Genomic DNA, 23,675 nt, shown 5'->3' with positions numbered 1-23,675 from the left:
AAAACTTCATATATCTTTCTTCTTATTTCATCCTTTGTTTCCACCAAAAAAAAATTCTAACTAAGCATGCTTTCTGTGTTTATATGTTCACACATCTCTTACCTCATTTTTATTTTCCATTATCTTACCTCATCATTTATTTCCAAGAAAATCCTACCTAAACCTGTTTTCTCAATGCATTTCTTCCAATTCATCGCAACTCATTCTCTTAGAGGCTACCCCCTCTTAAGCTAACTTAAATCTACTGAGCTCAGATGCTAAACTAAAGGACGAGGCAATGCAGCAGCACAAAACATGTAACACAAACAGCAATGACCAAAAAAAATGCAGAGTGCAAAGCAAGCAGCAGTAAGTCTAATTTACAGATAAAATGCAAAATTACAACTAATATGAGCCAATGTGCAGCAACATGAAAAATCAATGAGTAGTAAAATTGGCTTAGCAGAGTAATGTAATGTGAAATTTAGTAGCACTATGCCTGGCAAACAGCAACAGCAAATGCAATAACTTATATCTAAACATGACATAGCTCAAGCAGAAAAAATATTACAGTAAAAACAACAATGCAGATAAGGGAAATGTATAATCACATCTTAATGTCTAAGTAATTAAAGTGGTGCACCACAACAACTGATTGTAAAAAGAAATATTACCATGTACTTGAAAAGAAAATTATAGATGCAGTTACTGGTATTAGTCCCTTCGTATTGTTCTTTCCTTTCCAAGTGCTCCTTTTTTAAAGAATGTGGATCATAAAATAATTATTTAATAGATCTGTTGACAGAAAGTGTTCACATTAGCAAATGCATTTTATTTTATAAAAGCAATGCTGCAACACAGCTGGAAACCAGATGTCAAATGAAATAAGCAACTACGAAAAGCAAAGTATAAAAATATCATTCAGTAGTCATGTGACATTTCATAAGTTAGTAGCTCTCAACTCTCGTAGAAAGACGCTTGTCGTAATCAGGTGTGCAGATGTACGAATATTTCCCATCAATTCATAAGCATTTCAGTAATTAGCACAAAGTGCGAGTAATCATATGTTTTCAAGTAACGAGGGTGTCGCATTAGCGATGAAAGGCACACCCTAATGGCTTGTTCTCCAGGTGTTTGACACGTCCCACGGCCCCTTTTTTTTTCTACCTGTGCCGCTGAAAAGGGCTCGCAATAATGGCTTTTTCTCCAGGCGTCTGACACAGCTGGGTGCCCGCGACGAATTACGTGCAGGTGGTCACTTAACTTTCGTACGGAAATATTTACGACAGCAGTTTCTGCTACCGTTGCAGTCTCATTTAACAATATTTCACAGGACAAGAATTAGCGTTGCAAATCTGTAGAAACAAAATCCTATAAATATAAGTGTCCAAAAAAAATATTCGTCAGCATTGTGATACAGTCACACATTTCATAACTCTTAAAGTACGTTTCTTGGTTTCCAACATCCTTTTCATAAATCAGAGTCCCTAAACACTACTCATTATTCCTTACCTCATTATACATATACATATTCGTCGACACTTCTTCAATATTTCATCGTGAGAAATACGTAGCATAATAAACATTCCTCAACAACATAATACACATCGTCGTCGTAATAATAACATCATAACACTTCAGTCAAATCTCAAAATCGTCGTAACTTCCTCCAATAATTTCTAAGCCTAAAAAAATTCTCTGCTCATGTCAAAAGTGTCAGCTGCCTCAAACGTACTTTAAAAATCATGATCTCATACCAAATACATCATTCAAAGCTCTCATAGTATCACAATGATTCCGAAAAAATATGAACAGTTCACAAAGTACAGACAAAATACAATTTCATAAGTGTGAAGTTATCCAACTGTGTAATTGCGTAAACATGTGTCACTGATGTAGTAAAAAAATGTTTATCTCTCAGTTAAATGATCAGATAGCTGTGTAATTCTGTGTTTTAGAGAAATATGGTACCGATGTGTAAAGTTGTATAAGCAAATACCATATTAGCTAGGGCTCCTTGTGCTTGCCAAACACATGGTACACAAAGTAAGCGTGTACCCCCCTGAGGATTAATGTAATTATACTCCCAGGTGTTACAAATTACCGCAATGGAATGAAATGTATCACGGAAAACTTTCTTTGTAATTAAAAAAAAATCTTTAAAAATAAGTGTTTTAAGTATAAGATTAATCACTCAAATGCGTGTACTGTAGCGCTAAACTGTGCTTCTTGTCGCAACATAATCTCTGTGGAAGTGTCGTAGTTATCGTCCTCCGAAAGCTAAGTTCTGCAGAAGTCAATGTACTTACCACATGATAAACAAAAGTGAAATGCTTTGCGTATAGATGTCGTAGTTATTATGCTTATTGGCGTGATGAAGAAAGTACTGTACAGTAACGTAATGTTGTGCCACGAAAAAGGCTGTCTCATTGTTGCTATACCACAAAAGTTACTACTAAAACATGTTTTTCTTTCCAGAAGAATTCAGAAAACTGTGCAGATATAAAACAGATACACCGCAAAAGCAACATTGTAAATTGTCACTCATTAGTAGCGTCGTGATAAAAATCGTGAAGCTGTCACATAAACTAACCTCTGTGTCATCTGGTATCTCTCAGAAAGCACTTTAAATTCAGAATGTATTTTCAAATAAACCAAAATGTTGCATTAAAATCTCATTAGCAGTACTGGTAAATGTTCTAAGTATGTGAGCCTTATAGTCGTTACGTAATCGTGCAACAAACAAGCAAGAATGTACACACACAATAACACTGTGACGTCTGTTTACTATAACAATGCATTCGTCATTTCTGTTTAAATAAGTTCTCTTGGTTCTTGATTGGATATTTAACTTCAAACATTGTTGCATGGTAACAGTTTCTAAAGCATACTAGTAACGTGAAGTGAAACGTTTTATGGCAAAGACAAAGTTAAAAGGCAGATTATTTGTCAATAAATGGTTTTACATGAGAAATGTGGTGTAAACCTTTACTCTTCCTAGTACGCAGAGTTTCAACTTCAACGCAATTATCATGTGGTATACGTCGGATTCTGTAAGGTCCATTGTAAACTAGAAAGAATTTGTGACTCAAGTGTTTCTTCTTATGTGACAATGAATGAGCTTTAATGAGAACCTTCTGACCAATATACAATTTCTTTGCATTTGCTTTACCGTGTAGTTTTCTCCTTTTGTCTGCTGCAGATTTTATAATTTTAAGAGCCAAATCAATTATGTCTTTGTGTCGAAGTTTACGTGTATTTGGGAAAGGTACAAGCTCTCTGATTCTGTTCGGTGGTTCTTCATTCTTCAATACAAGAGTAGGTGGTAAAGCAGTGGAATCATGAGGCATTTCATTCAGCACGTTTTGAAATAAGTGTAAATATCTGTCCCAATGCTGATGCTTTCTGTGACAATAAAGCCTGCAAAGCTTATTGATTTCTTTCATAATCCGTTCGGAGGGGTTACAATGTGGTGAGTACAATGAAATAAAAACAGGTTTGATTTTATGGTTGCGAAGCATGCGTGACCAAACAGCAGATCTAAATTGCGGTCCGTTATCTGAAATGACTTTAGCAACGTGGCCGACTTCACGTAAGAAATTTTTAACAAAGGCGTTGGATACAGACCGTCCAGTGGCTTTACGTAACGGTGTGAAAGAAACAAATTTTGAAGTAAGTTCAACAGCGACTAGAACGTACGAAAATCCATTGGATGTTCTGACAAGCGGTCCCAAGAGATCAACAGCAGCAAATTCTTTTAATTTAGAAGGAATAATAGGAAACAACGGAGCACGATGTGAGACAGTAGATGGTTTCGCCTTTTGACAAAGTTTACAAATAGACAAGACTCTTCGAATTCTTTTTTCCATATTGTTAAAATAACAAGTCGTTCGAAGAATATGATAACATTTTCGTGGACCAAAATGTGCGTAGCTGAAATGAATGTACCAAATGAGCTTATTAACAAAATCGTCTGGAATGCAAAGTACCCACAGCTTGTCATCAACAGTGCAGCGTTTGAAGAGTATGTTGTTTCTAACCAGGTAATAATGCCGAATCTGTGTGTGTGTCTTTTCATGCCATTTGCTCTTGATGTCTTTCCAAATCGGATCTTTATCTTGTTCATGAGCAATGTCCTTTAAAGATGTGGTGATGAAGTTTTCAAAGGCGACTTTCTGAATGTAAAGAATACTGAAATTTTTCTCGAGGTTGCCTTCTGTGGTACTTTTCTCAAGCCCAGCCGGTGCGCGTGACAGTGCGTCCGCAACAATGTTCTCCTTGCCGGGAATGTAGACTATCGTGAAGCGGAATTCTTGCAGAAACAATGCCCAACGTTTTAACCTGTCATGATTTAATTTTGAAGACATAAGAAATTGTAATGCACGATGATCACTGTATACTTTTACGTGCTTACCAAAAAGAAAGAAACGAAATTTGTTAAATGCCCAAACGATAGCTAAAGCTTCTAATTCAGTAACGGAATAATTTTTTTCAGATTTTGTTAGCACTCGGCTAGCAAAAGCAATGGTTTTCTGAACGGTAGTGTCATTTTCTATGGCTTCTTGAAATAAATGGGCACCAAGACCGACTTTAGAAGAATCCGTGCTAAGGCAGAAATCTTGTGACAGATCTGGATGAGCTAGTATTGGCGCGTTAAGTAGCGATTCTTTCAAAGAATTGAATTACAACTGTGCTTGTTCGTCCCAGTTCCAAATAGTATTTTTTCCAGTGAGAGAACAAAGTTTTGGTGTAACAAGAATTTGCATATTCAGAAAACGACGGTAAAAATTTACGAGACCTAGAAAACTGCGGACTTGTCTTTTTGTGGATGGAACTGGAATGGCTCTGATTGCTTCTAACTTTTCAGGATCCGGCTGAATGCCTTCAGAAGAAATAATATGTCCCAAAAACTTCACCTTTGTCCTACCGAATTCAGACTTTTCCAAGTTAACTGTAATTCCAGATTCTGCAAAAATATGTAACACGCTGTTGAGGATGCGATTGTGTTGTTCCCATGAGGCTTCTGCTATCAGAATATCGTCCACATATTAGGTGATGTGACGTTTTAAGAACTCAGGTAATATGGAATTTAGCCCGCGAATGAATGCTGCTGAAGAAATGTTCAAACCAAAGGGAAGTTTCCGAAACTGATAACAAACGCCGAAACAAAGGAAAGCTGTGTATTTTCTGCATTCTGGATGAAGTTCGATCTGATAAAAGCTGGATCTGAGATCAATGGAAGACAACACTTTTACACCATTAAAATTTTGAAGAAGTTCTTCCATCGTCTGCGGCCTGTCTGTTTCAGGAATAATGATAGTATTGATTTGTCTCGAATCCAAGACAAGTCTGATCGATCCATTTTTCTTTTCAACAACATGTAATGGATTGTTGTATGAGCTTACTGCAGGCTCAATAATGCCCTCGTCAAGCATAGATTGTATTTCTGTTCTAACACGGTCCCTATAATGTGCTGGAATTACATATGGTCTAACACAAAATTTAGTATGCTCACGAACACGAAATTGGTATTGAAATCCCTTGATTGTTCCTGTTTTATGAGTAAAAACTGTGGAATGTGCTTGTAAAATCTCAAAAAGGTCCTGCCTATCAGTGTCATTACAATTCTCAATTGTTTGAATTTTATTCTGAATTAACTTATTAATGCCAAATGCGCCGTCGATATCATCCCTGTCAGTACTTGCAGAGTGATTGTTAGTGTCTAGTTCCGTAGAAAAGTCCGAACTGTTGTCTAACAGAAGGTAAAGCCGATTAATTTCCTCGTCATGGTTTGAGAGCCAGTCTTCAAATTTCAAAGCTATTGACTTACCTTCTTTCTCTAAACTTATTTCAGCATCGTGAAAGCTTAAGATTGCTTTGTATTCATTCAAAAAGTCTACTCCCAATATAATTTCCGTCGACAATAATGGAACAATAAGAAAGTTTATAGAGAAGCTGTGGCTTTGACAAAAGAATTCTAAATTGGTTTGCTGGCGTACATCTACACTTTTTCCAAAAATTGCACCTTGTAATTTAATCTTACGTAACGGAAGTGTAGGGCAATCGTTCGATTTGTTACATTTGCTAAAGGCTGTTTCACTAATTACTGAGATGGGACTGCCAGAGTCAAGTACTGCCGTAAATTTTACGTCATTTACTGTAATGTGAATCACAGGATATGCAATATTGTTATGTTTTATGTCATGTTCCTGGAGTAAGATGTCCCTAATGTCTTCCATTTTTACGTAATTACTAGCTACGGCAGCTGCGTCGTTAGTGTCATAAGAACGTTTTGTGGCTGCCATCGGTGTGAGTCATTGCCTATTGTCTCTTTGTTGGCGCGCGTCGTTATTGGGATTTGGAGACCTAACTTCTACAAATTCACTGTGACGAGAGGGCCCTGCTCTGTTTGAATCCCGCCAGTTCTGATGCAGTTCAGGTCTATCGTTACGATCATATCGTCTGTCGTCATGTCGGTAGATGCCATAGTTTCTTTCTTGTCGGTCACGTGGTGGAGAATTTCTCCCTGAATCGAAACTGCGCGCTGGACCGTTGCGTCTAAAGTTATTCTGTCTCCCCTGATAATATTTATTTTGGTTCCCATATTGTCTGTTTCTCTGATTGTCTCTGTGATAGTCATTACCACGGAGAGGTGATCATTCCCTGTAGTTATTACTACTCTGCCAACGCTTGTCATACGGGTGGTGTCTGTTTTGGTCACGATATGTGCTGTGAGAATAGCCTTGTCGTGTCCAGTTATTACTTCTTTCATCGCGGAATTGCGACGGATGTGACCTGTAATTGTTGTGTTCCTCTTTCCGCATTCCGCGATTGTCAGTGTCAATTTCCAATTCTTGTAACAGTCCCTGAAAAGCTTCAATGTCGTCTTTGCAACGTCCTGCCAAAATAATATGTCGTAAATGTTCAGGTAATTTGATTAAGCAAATGCGGATGAGTTCTGAGGGGCTGTATGGGTTTGACAGGTACTGATTCTTGTGCAACATGTCTTCAAAATATTTCACAAGACTGGAGAATTCAGATTGTTCGAAATGTTTCATCATTATGATACCATGTTTTACCCGGTCTTGTGTGGCTTGAGACCAATATGCTGAGAGGAAGGCATGGTAAAATTCTCCTTCACTGTGGCAATCGTGAATGACCGACCGCATTCTTACAGCTGGTTCATTCTCTAAGTAGCCACACATAAATTCTAATCTGTGCTCTAATGACCAGTTGGGAGGAAAACAATGAGAGAATTGATGGAGCCATGCTTGTGGATGAATGTCGTTCCCAGAATTCTTAAATGTTTTGAATTTACGTGTAGTAATGAACAGCTTATAGTCAAAGTCATCATGTCGGCGAGTCGCATATCGGTCATTGTTAGGTCGTGTCGGCCGTTCCATCTCAAAATTCGGTGCACATTGCCAATTTCTTTCATAACTTCCGAAATGCCATGTGTTATTATTTTGTGTCTGTTCCGTATTTGTATGTCCCTCTTCCCGTATTGGGGCGCGAGTGTCCTCTGAAATACGTAATTCTTGTACTACTTGTGCCAACTGATCTTGCACTTCCCGGATTTCTCTTTTGTACTGTGTATTGATTTGATTTTGATTTTGTTTGAATTTTCTAATTTGTTCATACTCTTCAGTGTCCATGAAAGCTACAGGTGTTGTGTCATTCAGATCATCATCTACCTTTGTAGATAAGTTAGTGAACTGATCTGAAAGTTCGGCTACTTTATCCGATAGTGAAATCATTTCCTCTCTATGTTTTTCTGAACCAAGTTTCAGAGTGTCCATTTGTGTTGCAATCGTGTCTACTGTGACCTTTAAGTTTTCCTGAGTTTTTGCAAGTTGCATAACCGTATCGGTAGATGCAACTGAGTCAAATTTTGCTTGCAAGGTCTCATGATTTTCAAGAACAATAGTTTGCATTTCTTTTATAGCTGCTTCGTGATTCTGTAGTGCATTTTCATGACGCGAAAAAATAGGTTGGAAATGCTCACAAATTTGTGTTTTTACGTCATTACAGACTTTTTGACATTTCGATTCAATGTGATGTAACTCAGCAGTTAAATCCTCACGTGTTCGTTCAAGAGTTTGCTCCAATGAGTCTAACTTTTTAAGATTTTGTTCCATTGTGTCTAACTTTTTGAGATTTTGTTCCACTGTGTCTAACTTTTTAAGATTTTGTCCCATTTGTCTCTGATTTTGTTCCATTTGTTGCATTAATTGCAATAATAATGTATTAGTGTCTGGAATCTGTTTCTCTACGCTTTTCGGCAGTGCATTTGCACCGGCAACATTCACATTTTGACAAGCAGAAAATGCGTCTTGACTTATTTGAGAAAACGGTGATAACCCAAAACCTGAATCTACAGTATTTGCGAAATTGTGTCCTGTCATTTCGGATTCCTGAGGCGAGCTGTTGCCGACCGATCGATCGATAATGCTTCCCTCTTCACTAATTGTTTCACTGTCCGTGCCATTGTTTGCCGCCCGCTCCATTTCCCTATGCACGATTACCAAATTACTACTTTGAACATCAGTTAATTCATTACTCTGCGGCGCTAACACACTGCCTTCGTCTTCACTGTCATTTCTCAGTTTACTTTGGAGCCTAGTATTACGTTTTTCACACGCCATTATTGTCACAGTATTTCACACGACAACACAGAAAAACACAATTTGAAGAGCAAAATAAAATAACGTAGCAATGGAAATAATGTCTAGTTAATTGCAGCTGCGAAATACTTGGCGCAAATCTACATGCATGCCACAACTGTTTTACTCTACAACAATGAAAACTACAACTACAAAGGAGATTCTCTCTACAATTACGCGCTAGCAATAAACAAAAGCTACACTAAATACACAAACTACAAGAAAAAAATCAGAAGATTCCAGTGAGGTATCCTAGGCTAAGGGTCGACATATGAAACGTCCCCTTTGAACAATTCTACAAGACTGTGCTTAACCTGACACACAATATTTTTAGCGCAACGCAATCTGACTTTCAAAATTTCCTACTAAAGAATGGCCCTGACAAACATTAAACTATACCTTTCACAAATCACTTACCTCACAAAAATCTTCGCTGCTCAAGCTACTGCAATACAGCGAGCGCCACTACTGCCAGCTAAATAAAAGATTCAAACTACTGAAGGCACTAACTACTGATAGGGATAGTTAGCAAATGAAAGATATTAATAGAGAACAAACAATGTATTTACCTTGATATCATCATATATAAATATATCAGTTCATGAAAAATTACAAAACTCCGCCATCTCTCTCCCCACATCCACCACTGCTGGCGCCTCACCTCCAACTGCGCAACGCTACGCGCTGTTCACCTCCAGCTGCCGCTGCCCAACACTACAATGGCAGACAACAATGCAAACTAGCGACAGACTGCACACAGCACAGCCAGTGATTTTCATATTGAGCGCTACGTAACGTTGCCAATAAGAAAACATAAACAGCCTACTTACAGTGTTACCGTCCCAGGCCGACCCTTGGAACCTTCTGAGCGCCGCTCCTTGTGTTTTATAAAGTAATTTTCTTTTTAGTCTTCAGTACTCTGTGTGGCCTTTAGCTGAGTTTTAGCTTATTAAAATTGTAAGGCTTCTTCTTAGGCCTTAAGCCGTAAAAAAAAAGAAAAGAAAAAAAATGTTTCTTGTTTAGTATGTGACCTTCAGCCGAGTTTCAGCCTTTCAAGATTAAAATTGAAAATTCCTTGTGTATAGGCCTTAAGCCTAAATTTGTTTCAAGTTCATATGTGGCCTTCAGCCGAGTTTCCCAGCTTAAATTAATAATTGGAAATTTCTTTGCGTGGTCTTTAAGCCGTGAGATTGTTTGGTTTTCATATGTGGCCTTCAGCCGAGTTTTATGTGGAGCATTTTAGGATAAAGCCTTTAGCCTATTTTAGTTGAAAATTAGAAGCTCTTCCTTTTAGGGCTTTAGCCGTAAAATTCTTTTCTGCGTGGTGTGTGGCCTTCAGGTGAGTTTTAAGTCTCTTCAGAATCCTTGTCTTGCCCTTAAGTCATAAGATTGTTATTCTTCGGTATGAGGACTTCAGCCGAGTTTTACACGAAATATTTTAAGATAAGGCATTCAGCCTTTTCAAATTGATAGCTCTTCTTCTTAGACCTTAAGCCATTAAAATTTTTTGTTGATATGCAGCCTTCAGCCGAGTTTCAGCCTATTTAAACTAGACACTGAAAATCTTTGTCTCAGCCTTAAGCCGTAACAGTTTCTTGATTAAGGTGTGGCCTTCAGCCGAGTTCTATGGGAAAAATTTAAGTTAAGGCTTTCAGCCTATTTATATTGAAGACAGAAAAATTTCTTTTTAAAGAAGTGAAACCTCCACAAGAACTCCTGCACCTCAGTTCATTGCTTAGGCCTTGTGCCTTGGGTTGTCGATGTGGCCTTCAGCCGATCTAAACTAAATCAAAGGAGGTCTTTCGTTAAAACCTTGAGAGTTTTTGATTCTTGCTTGTGTGATTGTGTGTTTTAACAAATAAAGTTTATATGATGAGTGCAACTGACAGTAACTTATTTTGGCCCCTTTCCACAAATATAATCTCATCCGCTCTGTCCTGCTAGCCCAGGGATTTCAGTGACCATGCGTTGTGAGTCGTCGTGTGACTGTACAAGATTTTAAATATCACCTTAAGCGCACCGAGTGATCAGCTATCATGATTTATCTGACGTCCGATGTCTTTTGATGTTCATTTGTATGATGTGTCCATTTGGTGGCAACTTGTATTTGATTTCTATGTTTCACTCTCTTGTAAAGTACAGTATGCTCGCGATCGTTATATCCTATGGTAAGTCTTGTTTGGTGTGTAGCACGTGTCTTTCATTCTCTTAGTGCGTTGTTCTGTTGTTGAATGTCTGTCAGCAGTACCCTAGTGGGCGGCTGTCGTTTCCTATTTCAGGGTCGCCGCCAAGCTGGTACTTACAGAATTTGCGCGTAGTACGTGCTTATATCATAATGTCCTTTGCCAGTCTTACACGACCACTATATTACTGCACTGGGACTCCCGTTGCAATTATCGGAAACAGGCGTGGACGTTGCAGTAAACACGTACAGCGATGTCTAAGGAAACCACATCACACTCTGAAAGTTTTCACGACAGTTGCTCATATACTACTAGATAGTTAAGTGTGTCCCCGTGAAATATCACGATAAAAACTCAGGATACGACGACCCAAGTATACTCACTCCCAGGTGCCATAATATTGTCCTCGAGTAAAACCCTACTGCGCGGCTATCATTTCGCATTCTAGGGACCCCGCCAGCCTGGTGCTTGTGCTGTTTGCGTGTATGACGTGTTTAGGTTTTATTGTCTGTTAGTAGTACCTAGCGTGCGGCTGTTATTTCCCTGTAGGCGCGTCGCCAAGTTGGTACTCGTGCGTTTGCACGTAGGCACTAGATTTCCCCTTCCTGCTATGCGTTTATATTCTCCTATTCCGGTTAATGCTTCCACAGAGCTTATTACGACCTGTGTCGGGTATGTCGATCGCTGGTGCTTGTTTATTAACATTTCGCTTGTAAAACTTGTTTCATTAGGTTTTCATCCTTTCCCTACGCTCTTTAACGTACGTGATATGGAAGCTTGTGTGAGCGCAACTGTATTAAAGAAGTTTATTTTGATGCGGGTAATACTTAGAGTCATTATCATGAGTGGTTTGTAAACGTATGATAAAGCATCCTGTCTGCGACCAGTTAGTCCTGTTCATATTCACGAACCATTCTGATGTGCGTGAAAGCACTGGATCATTGGATATATTTGTTCATTCATTTGTGTAGATGGCCAGCAGAGAAGAATGATGTCTTATTGTAATTTCGTGAGTGCTCATTTCATATTATCCATTTTGATTAAGCTGCTACTTATGCTGTTGATGGGCCATGTTTTTCTGTTCTGTTTGTTTTTGGTGTAACCTTTTACACATTCCCATTTGTGGCTGTTAAAACTGTAGCTTTTAAGTTCTGCTTGTCGATTGACGAGAAGCTCTTGTGGGAAAATATCGTGTAATTCGTTTATTAAATTATTATGAAATATTTCGCCTTCACCATTTCTAAATCTGTTACCAGTGTTTCACGAATTTTATTATTATGGGTGTCTTTTTCCTTTTTTAAAAATTCTATAGCATTGCGTTTTTAAAATTTTGCTTTGTCATTTTCTGAATTGTCACTCAGGTCAGTACAAGGATTAAGAGTTTGCTAACTTGTTTTCCTCTCAGTACTTGATTTTAAGTAATTATTATTAGCTCAACCGACCTATAATCAAAGGTCCTACTCGTTACCTGGACTGAATTTGTATTTCTTACCACTTACTGACTCGTGCTGCGAATAAGTTTGTTTGTTTAAAGTTCTTTACACCATCTGGCTCTAGTAACTTACAACTCTCTCAACCCGCTGACTACTTTTCCAACATGTTTATTATTATTTACGTAGTCAATGAGGTCTGCTAAATTCTTCCGGATGTTCTACCAGCAAGCGTTCTTCTAGACATCCTCGATTAATGACCGATAAATTGTTTTCCTAACTTATCGGGAGAACGTGTTATTTGCACAGTCGAAAATTCTCCGTCGATTGTCGGTATTCCAAGGCACGAAAAGACATTAGCCAGCAGTAATTTGATCATATCAACTACTTACAATTCTAGCATCCGCTTTTTGAAGTTTGTTTTATATATCTCTTTGTGGTGGATGGAGATTTTTCAGTTGCCTAAAAACAACGAAACATGTAAGTTTTGCTTCAATACCTGCTAGAGTTGTCACTTAAAAGCTCACAAATATTTTACTGGAAGCAGTAGAAAGACGGAACTCTTGGCTCATAAAACGCACAAGCATCTCATCACCGGCCCACATCTCACACTACATAAGAGCTTCTACTGGAGAACAACATCCCTCAATAGTAACCCACCGATGATAGCGACCCACCTCAAAAGATTTCAAACAGTAGATATTAAGAGATTCATAAGTTGCCCACAAGAACTAAGAGCACAGAGCCACGATACGCCAGATAGCCAACACTCAGTAGCTAGACAACAACGATTACTAGATGCAAATGCTGCTTGGAGGAATGACGCTATAGTTGTGGCTATGATGTGTGTGATCCTGGACAAATCCAGAAACTGAAACTTCTGCTCCTACTTCTGTGCTCAGTCGGAAGTATGAACAAGTAACATGCGATTATCGTGTGCCGATGAAGTTGCAGATTATTCAAGAAAAAAAATAAGGATTAGGAGTTTATTATACCACGACGAAGTCATTGGAGGCAGAGCACAAACGATTCGACGAGGACAAGGTAAGATATCATCCTTGTATTGTTCAAGAATGATTTGCCTTAAGTGATATTTGGAAATTTATTTTTCTTTTTATTTATTTATTTATCGCTATATTGTTTGTTTATACAATAGGATGTCTGTACAAGATTATTATAACTTGTTACGTGATGTTATCAAAGACAAAGTTAAGTTCCGTCACTGCGTTATCAATAATATTAATCGCAAAAAAGTAATAACGATGATAAAATAATAGTAAAAATGTTATATATTAGCGGTAATATCAAATGAGACAAACATTTATGCTCGTGCTGGGTAAAACTAAAGAAAAATTAGCATTTAAAAAGAATAAAAGAATACAGATGAAATTTAACAGAAAGGAGTATATCCTGCAGCAGTAAAGTATTTTCAGGAATGTTAGCCCCGCAAGGTTAGAGGAGAACGTCTGCGAAGTGTGGAAGGGGGGAGACGAGGTACTGTCGGGAACAAAGTTGTGAGGGCAGATGGTGAATCGCGCTTCTATAGCTTCGTCGGTACAGCCAGCAAAGGCAAAGGTCCGTTTCATATCATCAAACATATTACTATGGAGTGAATTCGTTCTGGAAATTATAAACTTAGTTCGACCATGGAGTATTCGATAATGCTATGAAGTTACCTGTGCGTTGTTTTACATGCTCTGAAACGGAATGAGAGCAGGTTACCGATGCGTCTCTATTCCACCTCTCACAATTTTTACCTGTGTAAAAAGTAGCCTATTTATTCTGCGTGTTAACTTGAAATGTTTCATTCACATATTGAGCGAGGGCAACATGTCTGTTTTTAGGCACCTATACGGGTCCTAATCTCTCATACCTTATTCCTATGACACCTGTGAGTGATAAGCCCTGTATGTACCAGAATGGTTGCACAGTGTTTTTGAATTACAGGTTCTCTAAATTTACTCAAGAGTGTTTTCCCAAAACTACATCTCTTTTATTTCAAGTATTTCCATTCACGTTCTTAGAGCATCTCTGTTACAAAGTTATAAATGCTACATAGATCTTCTACGATCCTAGCAGCGTGTTTATCCATACTTCTATACCTGTACTCAAGCCCACGTGGTTAGAACTAAACATGCAGGAATAACACTAAAAATGTTCATTTCTTATTCACTGTTACTCTGAAATATGTATCCCGTATGAACTGTTGAAGATGTTCGTCAGTACTTTTGCAATCGAATACTTTCTGGTACTTTACCTTTGCAGAAGGAATTATTCAGATTGAATAAGAGTTGCCATTCATTACACCAAGGAGAAATGTTGTCCAAGTCTTTCTTCATTTTTTGTTCGACGGTCCAACGATGATATTTTCCTGTAGAGTGTAGCAATGTTAGAAAATAATCTGATAGCACTGCTGCTCCTATATAGACGCATAGTGTGTTTAAATACAGCGTGGAACTCCAGTGAAGTGCATTCAGGGACGTGACATGGGAGAACCGCGAGAACGGACTCCATGTTGTAAGAGAACCGCCGAGTTTATGCAAGACTGTCCGCCGTAGCGGTGGGCGCACTCTTTGACGGCGGCTGCTGAGCTGAGGGAGTGTGACAGGCTGTGACGTAGAGTTAGTTGCCATGGCAACTGCAGATGAGAGGGTATTTGCAGAGCTGCCGGCGCGCGGATCAATACGAGTTCCGCCATCTTGGCGCGCCGCCGACCTACGCCCTACGCCCTACGCGTCTGCCGCACAGAAGCTACTCGTGACGTGGCACTCAGTGCCAGCCCACACAATCTGGGCGAGCACCAACGAGTTCCCGTGTCGACTGAAGTTTTTAGAAATAGTAACAGAGAGACGCTTGCTGTCAGCGAAATATTAGCAGAAATAATATATTTTTTAGTAACGTAAAGTCCATAATCGATTATCGAAGAAAAGTCTATCACCACACGTAACAACAAACTTTGGACCTAACCAAAGTTTATATCAAGCGATTACATTTATTTTATACAGAAGACGTGTTAATGGCAACAGTACAATTTTGCTGATTCCATGAATACCATACTACTCCTGTGATAAGTTACTGTATTTCGGGACACCTGTAAGAAAAGCGTATGTCGAATGTTGAAGTCAGTTTCATCCATCATCCGTTGTTTTATTACCATGAATTGAGACTCAATAGTGACTAAAAACCATAGTATGATAACTGGTTTTACGGGGACCAACTCATTTGGCTAATTCTAAAATTTTGTCACATACGAAAAAATGAAGCTGTTGTGTAATATTGAGACTGAATTAAACAGCTATTTTGAAAAGTAACATGTATTCAGCAGACGCTAGAGGACAAAGAATCATGATTTACACATACAACTGTGAACCAATTGCATCAGTTGACTTAATATTACCTAAATATAAGACAGAATATTAAATTATACACAGCTTTGGAAGTATTGACATAAGGTTTAGGAATCAGCAGAAAAATGCCGCTACGAAGAGATATTTTGTACATAAATTCTCAATAATTTTAAATTTCAGAAAAATTTCAAATATTTTTTCAGGCAGCTTTGTTCAGGTATTAAAGACGTTTATGTATTTCGTTTTGTGACATTTCTTTAAATACATTTTGAGTGGCCGCCGGTCGTCACTTTAGAGTGAGTTGATGTTGTAGTAGATCACAAGAATTCTTTATTTTTGTGGATGCCAACCAAAAGTTGTTTGGCGACAGCGTATAAACCTGTGGGATGTCATGCTCGAGCGACTTCTATGATTTCTTTACAAAATAAATATTGAGCTATGGAGACATATTTTAATTAACAGTAGTCGTCAACTGATGCACTTGGTTCCCAGTGATTCTTTGTCCTCTAGCGTCTGATGAATATATGTAACATTTCAAAATAGCTCTTTAATTCAGCTGCATATTACGCAACAGCTTCATTCTTTCATGCTACACACGACACATAGGTACTAAAACTCACAGCACAAATGAATTCAGAGACCAGAGACTTGGAATTGATTGCAGCCATCAAATACACTACACTACACTGACGAGTTCCACAAGTTGGATTTCCGGAATTCTTATACCATACTGGATGAGGGATCCGACTTTATTTAATCAACCCCAAGCATAGGTAACGTCACAAAGTGCCGTATCTGTTAAGTTACCGTTGTTTATCAACGCTGCAAAGAACAACGTCTACTGTTACGACTGGAAATCTTCCAGATGATTCCACCGGACAGCCTTCAAAGAATCCAGTAACTTCTCATGTGACGTGTTACTAGAGGGCGGCTAAAAGCATTGTTTGTTTTCGGGTACACTGAACATAAACAAGCAAATAAATTTCCTAACAGTGCAATAATTTCCCTCGAATCGCATGTCTCATTGATTTAGAAACCATTTCGAAATGTTTTAACGGTTCCTGATTACATGACACGTCGGAGACGCTATACATTTTTCTCTAAAAGCAGGTTGGTTTTATTCAAAATTCCAACGTACCATATTATTTTCTACTCTTCTGGCTACAAACCATATTTTTCAACATAGTCCCCGTTCAATGCATCGGCCTTACGCCACCTTACTGGGAGGGACCGTATCCCCCAAGGCACCACTCTAAAGGTAGATTTTGGAGCCAACACCCTGCTGCATAAATAACAGCCCGATCACCAACACACTGCTTCCTGCAGAGTGGATCCTTAATTGGACCCAAAAGATGGAATTCGGGAGGCGAGTAACCCAGCGGGCACAGAGCTTTCAGTAACACAGCTGGTGGACGAGTATGTCAGCACTAACCACCCAGTTAGCTTGAGAGGTGGCATGAGCCCCCTCTCATATTTCTATCTTACTCTGAGTAATTCGATTTTCCTCTCTAATTGCATGTGGTGAAAAGTTGCTATTCCTTCACACGCGGACTTCCCACGCAGCGTCTCTCATCACCCGGGTGGTCCGGTGACAGGCGGGTTCTGCTGAGCTCGAAAGGGTTAAGCCGACGGGTGTGAGGGAGTCGAGTGGATGCTTTCCAGATGCCTACATTGTCATAAGAGCGGGAGCGACACGCCCAGAGGGGCCAGAAGGGGCGGCTGGGCTAGAGATTCCGTTACATTGCAGAAACTTAGTGAAAACACTTTCTGTCAGGCTACTAGCAAGGCGTGAGAATGACTTGTGTTCCCAGGCAGTCATGGAGGGCAAATTACCGCGTTTTCTGCAAAATCGTAACTGTGAGTGGCTTGCTCAGGGGATAGCTCCGTGACGTAGCAAAATCGGCGCAGAAATTGGTGCCAAGAATCTCCATTGGTGGAGATTCGGTAGTGTTTCGGCAATAGAGTGGAATTTTCCGCCGGTTTTCGAGTTGCTGATTGGGACGTTTAACCACGGCCACTGTCGTCGGGGCGGGAATGTTCTGTGTTCAGTTTGTACGGGTGCTCTTGAGGTAGTCGGCTGTCGCCTTTCAGTTGGGGTAGGTTACAAGACTGAGCTCTCGCTGCTCTGGACAGTCTGCCTTCCGTTGGCTGTCTAATATACTTTCATTTAATTGTAACTGTTTGACGAAGTTGCTGAAGTTTCGAATTTAGCGTAACTTTCCGAGTACAGTTGGCAATTGAGCGTTCTGCGTACAAGCGGCCTATGTTGTCCGTCTTGAGCAGTTTTGGCTAAAGTTGACTGTATCGGAGTTACTGTGTGACTTCGCTTTTTAAAATCAATCACTGTACCGTCAGTGATTGTGTGGCGAGCCCTCAGAGGCGCATTTGTATTAATAGGAAGTCTTTAGTCTGGAACAACCAGACCAGGACAGTTTGTTTCGGGCTATACTCGCGACATTATCATCACCACGACGGGACGTCGAAGCAACCAGCCATCGCTTCCGGTACGCCAGATCCTGTCCTTGCAGTTAAGAAGACAGCTTGGTAATATATGTCCGCAGCACCGGCAGATTAGGGAATTTGCTCTGTGATAATCAGAGCTCAGCAGAACGCGCCTGTTCGCGTCTTTTCTTACGTGGTTCTGTCTTGGATGTTCATTGCCTGAGTTCTCTCCTCTGTAGCAGCAATTAATGTTGGGTTGGCTGTGTGTTTCTCTTAAGATCTGACTTGCAAGGAATTGGCTCCACATACCACTTGGTCATAAATGTCACAATCTAGTTTATGGACAACCTCACTTTCACAGCATTTATTTGAGTATCCAACTTGATGTATTGTAAATGTTTCATGTGTTTTGTTTACTATTTTGAGTTTAGTCATAATAAATCAAATTGTTATTTTGTACAGAACTTTCATTCTGTGAATCGGTAAAGCAACCCTTTCATTTCTCACTACGTTAATGTTGTTGTTGTTGTTGTGGTCTTCAGTCCTGAGACTGGTTTGATGCAGCTCTCCATGCTACTCTATCCTGTGCAAGCTTTTTCATCTCCCAGTACCTACTGCAACCTACATCCTTCTGAATCTGCTTTGTGTATTCATCTCTTGGTCTCCCTCTACGATTTTTACCCTCCACGCTGCCCTCCAATACTAAATTGGTGATCCCTTGATGCCTCAGAACATGTCCTACCAACCGATCCCTTCTTCTGGTCAAATTGTGCCACAAACTTCTCTTCTCCCCAATCCTATTCAATACTTCCTCATTAGATATGTGATCTACCCATCTAATCTTCAGCATTCTTCTGTAGCACCACATTTCGAAAGCTTCTATTCTCTTCTTGTCCAAACTATTTATCGTCCATGTTTCACTTCCATACATGGCTACACTCCATACGAATACTTTCAGAAATGACTTCCTGACACTTAAATCAATACTGGATGTTAACAAATTTCTCTTCTTCAGAAACGCTTTCCTTGCCATTGCCAGCCTACATTTTATATCCTCTCTACTTCGACCATCATCAGTTATTTTGCTCCCCAAATAGCAAGTGCCTCATTTCCTAATCTAATTCCCTCAGCATCACCCGACTTAATTAGACTACATTCCATTATCCTTGTTTTGCTTTTGTTGATGTTCATCTTATATCCTCCTTTCAAGACATTGTCCATTCCATTCAACTGCTCTTCCAAGTCCTTTGCTGTCTCTGACAGAATTACAATGTCATCGGCGAACCTCAAAGTTTTTATTTCTTCTCCATGAATTTTAATACCTACTCCGAATTTTTCTTTTGTTTCCTTTACTGCTTGCTCAATATACAGATTGAACAACATCGGGGAGAGGCTACAACCCTGTCTTACTCCCTTCCCAACCACTGCTTCCCTTTCATGTCCCTCGACTCTTATAACTGCCATCTGGTTTCTGTACAAATTGTAAATAGCTTTTCGCTCCCTGTATTTTACCCCTGCCACCTTTAGAATTTGAAAGAGAGTATTCCAGTCAACATTGTCAGAAGCTTTCTCTGAGTCTACAAATGCTAGAAACGTAGGTTTGCCTTTCCTTAATCTTTCTTCTAAGATAAGTCGTAAGGTCAGTATTGCCTCACGTGTTCCAGTGTTTCTACGGAATCGAAACTGATCTTCCCCGAGGTTGGCTTCTACTAGTTTTTCCATTCGTCTGTAAAGAATTCGTGTTAGTATTTTGCAGCTGTGACTTATTAAATGATAGTTCGGTAATTTTCACATCTGTCAACACCTGCTTTCTTTGGGATTGGAATTATTATATTCTTCTTGAAGTCTGAGGGTATTTCGCCTGTTTCATACATCTTGCTCACCAGATGGTAGAGTTTTGTCAGGACTGGCTCTCCCACGGCCGTCAGTAGTTCCAATGGAATATTGTCTACTCCGGGGGCCTTGTTTCGACTCAGGTCTTTCAGTGCTCTGTCAAACTCTTCACGCAGTATCATATCTCCCATTTCATCTTCATCTACATCCTCTTCCATTTCCATAATATTGTCCTCAAGTACATCGCCCTTGTATAGACCCTCTATATACTCCTTCCACCTTTCTGCTTTCCCTTCTTTGCTTAGAACTGGGTTTCCATCTGAGCTCTTGATGTTCATACAAGTCGTTCTCTTACCTCCAAAGGTCTCTTTAATTTTCCTGTAGGCGGTATCTATCTTACCCCTAGTGAGATAGGCCTCTACATCCTTACATTTGTCCTCTAGCCATCCCTGCTTAGCCATTTTGCACTTCCTGACGATCTCATTTTTGAGGTTTGTATTCCTTTTTGCCTGTTTCACTTACTGCATTTTTATATTTTCTCCTTTCATCAATTAAATTCAATATTTCTTCTATTACCCAAGGATTTCTACTAGCCCTCGTCTTTTTACCTACTTGATCCTCTGCTGCCTTCACTACTTCATCCCTCAAAGCTACCCATTCTTCTTCTACTGTATTTATTTCCCCCATTCCTGTCAATTGCTCCCTTATGCTCTCCCTGAATCTCTGTACAACCTCTGGTTCTTTTAGTTTATCCAGGTCCCATCTCCTTAAATTTCCACCTTTTTGCAGTTTCTTCAGTTTTAATCTACAGGTCATAACCAATAAATTGTGGTCAGAGTCCACATCTGCCCCTGGAAATGTCTTACAATTTAAAACCTGGTTCCTAAATCTCTGTCTTACCATTATATAATCTATCTGATACCTTTTAGTATCTCCAGGGTTCTTCCATGTATACAACCTTCTTTCATGATTCTTAAACCAAGTGTTAGTTATGATTATGTTGTGCTCTGTGCAAAATTCAACCAGGTGGCTTCCTCTTTCATTTCTGTCCCCCAATCCATATTAACCTACTATATTTCCTTCTCTCCCTTTTCCTACACTCGAATTCCAGTCACCCATGACTATTAAATTTTCGTCTCCCTTCACAATCTGAATAATTTCTTTTATTTCATCATACATTTCTTCAATTTCTTCGTCATCTGCAGAGCTAGTTGGCATATAAACTTGTACTACTGTAGTAGGCGTGGGCTTCGTATCTATCTTGGCCACAATAATGCGTTCACTATGCTGTTTATAGTAGCTTACGCGCATTCCTATTTTCCTATTCATTATTAAACCTACTCCTGCATTACCCCTATTTGATTTTGTGTTTATAACCCTGTAGTCACCTGACCAGAAGTCTTGTTCCTCCTGCCACCGAACTTCACTAATTCCCACTATATCTAACTTCAACCTATCCATTTCCCTTTTTAAATTTTCTAACCTACCTGCCCGATTAAGGGATCTGACATTCCACGCTCCGATCCGTAGAACGCCAGTTTTATTTCTCCTGATAACGACATCCTCTTGAGTAGTCCCCGCCCGGAGATCCGAATGGGGGACTATTTTACCTCCGGAATATTTTACCCAAGAGGACGCCATCATCATGTAATCATACAGTAAAGCTGCATGCCCTCGGGAAAAATTACGGCTGTAGTTCCCCTTGCTTTCAGCCGTTCGCAGTACCAGCACAGCAAGGCCGTTTTGGTTATTGTTACAAGGCCAGATCAGTCAATCATCCAGTCTGTTGCCCTTGCAACTACTGAAAAGGCTGCTGCCCTTCTTCAGGAACCACACGTTTGTCTGGCCTCTCAACAGATACCCCTCCGTTGTGGTTGCACCTACGGTACGGCTATCTGTATCGCTGAGGCACGCAAGCCTCCCCACCAACGGCAAGGTCCATGGTTCATGGGGGGACGTTAATGTAACTTTCCTTTATCTAATTAATTTCTATTCAATTACATTATTGCAGGTGCCAAACTCTTTTCTACTCCACTTGCAGGGTCGATCCTTGTGCAACAGCAAAAGTCGGAGTTAGAAAATGGGGGGGGGGGGGGGGGGGGGGGAGCTTAGAGCATAATTTTCATATGGAGATTCTAGAAGAACATAGTGTTAAATACACTGCTAGCCCCAGCACCTCGCAAGCTGTGGGGTCTAAAGCACTGCTTTCCGAGCGGGAAGGTGTGTTGGTCCCCGGCACGAATCCGCCCGGTGGATTAGTGTTAGGTCAGATGTGCCGGCCAGTCTGTGGACCGTTTTAAGACGGTTTTCCATCTGCCTCGGAGAATGCGGGCTGGTTGCCCTTATTCCACCTCAGTTACTGTGTGTCGGATGTCCACGTACGCGTACACCATAACTACTCTACTACGCAAACAGTGGGGTTACACTCGTCTCGTGTGAGACGTTCCCGGGGGGGTCCACTGGGGGCCGAACCGCACAATATCCCTAGGTTCGGTGTGGGGCGACGGTGGGGTGAGTGGATTGCTGTAGTCTGTTGTGGGGTTGTGAACCACTGAGGGCTACGGCGGGGACGAAGCCTCTCAGTCTTTTCTAGGTCCCCAGTTCCATACAATACAATGTTAGCAATACCAACAGATACGTCCAACTGAGCAGTAAGATGTCTGTGACCTGGCGATCACCTCGAACGAGAGTGTCAGCACGTTCCAAAATTGCAGGAGGCCGGCTGGTATGCGGGAAACGGAGAGATTTGCAGGACCTTGTTGCGAAGATGAAGATCTACTGGCCCAACGTCTCACCGTGCTTTTGGTCACTGCCATATCCGCCGCAGGCATTCTACAATCTCCTATGACTATCTGCGACGCTCTGGTTGAGTGACAGATCTCTACTTGGAACACTCCTCCGTTGCAGACGCCATTTCGAAGACTACGTACAGCGCCGCCCCCCATCGGAAGGTTCAAATGGTTCTGAGCACTATGGGATTAAACATCTGAGGTCATCAGTACCCTAGACTTAGAACTACTTAAACCTAACTAACCTAAGGACATCAGACACATTCATGACCGAAGCAGGATTCGAACCTGCGACCGTAGCAGCAGCGCGGTTCCGGACATAAGCGTCAAGAACCGCTCGGCCACAGCGGCCGGCAGCGCCTCGGAACATCATGGAAATATAAGGGTTCAAGCGTAAATTTCCACAATGTTCCACAACAAATTTTGCATTTTCTTTTTTTTTTTTTTCTACCTAAACTGGCTGATGAAACACGCCCCGTAGCTGTGTCAACATACTGTCTGAAATTCAAAAAATGTTCAAATGTGTGTGAAATCTTATGGGACTTAACTGCTAGGATCATCAGTCCCTAAGCTTACACACTACTTAACCTAAATTATCCTAAGGACAGTCACACACACCCATGCCCGAGGGAGGACTCGAACCTCCGACGGGGGGAGCCTCGCGGACCGTGACAAGACGCCCTAGACCGCGTGGCTATCCTGCGCGGCGCAGCCTATGCATGGGAGAGTAGTTCCCTAGTCCGCCTGCTGTTAGTCTCCGAACAGTGGTGCGGCATAACACAGGATGTTGTAGGGAGTCTGTGTTCACGGATGGCAGGCGCAGATGTGAAATGGTTAGATCTGCTTGGTAGACAGTACAGCGATTCTCCATTGTGGGAGTCAGACGTAGTCGTTCGAAAGCCTGACACACATATACCTGCTCTCAAGTCAACTTGCAGTCAAACATCGGGCCGAATGCTCCACCAATCTCGATACGGCTCCATTCGACCAGCCGGCCGAATGATGGCCC

The sequence above is a fragment of the Schistocerca serialis genome, chromosome 4 (genome assembly GCF_023864345.2).
Source record: "Schistocerca serialis cubense isolate TAMUIC-IGC-003099 chromosome 4, iqSchSeri2.2, whole genome shotgun sequence".
Taxonomy (NCBI): Eukaryota; Metazoa; Arthropoda; class Insecta; order Orthoptera; family Acrididae; genus Schistocerca; species Schistocerca serialis.
Note: the sequence above shows the minus strand (reverse complement) of the source record.